We start from the raw sequence: 1,428 nt of genomic DNA, 5'->3' as shown, positions 1-1,428 counted from the left end.
GAAACCCCCCCACTCACCAAACAAGGGCCCCCCCTTAGCCAGTGTAGAGCCCCCCACTAGCCAAGGTCGTAGCCCACTAGCCAACATAGAGCCCCACTAGCCAACGAAGCATGCCACTAGCCAGTGTAGAGCCCCCACTAGCCAAAGTAGTGGCCCACTAGCCAACAAAGGGCCCCAGCAGTCAGTGAAGCATGCCACTAGCCAACAAAGGGCCCTCACTAGCCAGTGTAGAGCCCCCCACTAGCCAAGGTCGTAGCCCACTAGCCAACATAGAGCCCCACTAGCCAACGAAGCATGCCACTAGCCAGTGTAGAGCCCCCACTAGCCAAGGCAGTGGCCCACTAATCAACGAAACACCTCACTAGCCACCAAAGGGCACCACCAGTCAGTGAAGCATGCCACTAGCCAACACAGAGCCGCGCCCCCTTTAGCCAATGTAGTGCCCTGCTAGCAAACAAAGGGCCCCACTAGTCAATGAAGCATGCCACCAGGTAATGTAGAGCCTCAGTAGCCAACATAGCGGCCCACTAGCCAATGTAGCACCCCACTAGCCAGCAAATCACCTTGCTTGCCAACATAGTGCTCCACTAGTCAGCAAAGCACCCCACTAGCCAACATAGCGCCCCACTAGTCAATGTAGTGCCATGCTAGCCAACACAGCACCCCCACTACCCAACATGGCACTCCACTAGCCAACGTAGCACTGAGCTAGCCCAGACAGCACCCCGTGTGCCAACATAGCACCCTACTAGCCAAAGTATCTCACCACTAGCCAACACAGCACTCACCAACCAACAAATCCATCCATCTAACCATGGAGCTATCCATCCATCCATCCATCCATTGAGTCACTCATCCATCTGCGCCTCTGTTTGTCTGCCTAATCCTACGCTGCCGTGCCAGAGCTTCCACTTGTATCAGCTGCAATTTCTACTCAGCCCTTGTGACCCATGGCTCCTTCTGGGGACAGGACGCTTCATGGAGAGGTGTGGATGAGAAGACCCCCCCAACACACACAGAGCCTCTCTTGAATGCCCCAGCACCCTTTGCAACCATGACTTCAAGAATCTCCATGCATTCATCCATCTCCTGGCCACTCTGAACCCTACTGATGGCCCCATGGATAACACACAACAGCCAGTACTCACAGGCAGACTCAATTTTGCCCGTCCTCTTGGACTGGTACCAGATGGTCATGCAATCATCCTGCAGCTTGAAGTAACGCTGCTTCTTCCAGCTCTTGGACTTGACTTTGCGCATCAGCGTCCCTTGCTGCATCTGCTCCAGCGTGTCTGTGAGCTGGATGCCTGGGGGCAGCGTGGGCTGCATCACTGAGGGTGGGTTATCCAGGCACTGCACCCTGCGACCTTGCTCCCTCCTGCCCCTGGGATCCCGCGTGGTCCCTCAATTTGGGATGGCGGAGGGACA

This window comes from Charadrius vociferus, unplaced genomic scaffold (assembly GCF_000708025.1).
Source record: "Charadrius vociferus isolate BGI_N301 unplaced genomic scaffold, ASM70802v2 scaffold289, whole genome shotgun sequence".
NCBI classification, from domain to species: Eukaryota; Metazoa; Chordata; class Aves; order Charadriiformes; family Charadriidae; genus Charadrius; species Charadrius vociferus.
Note: the sequence above shows the minus strand (reverse complement) of the source record.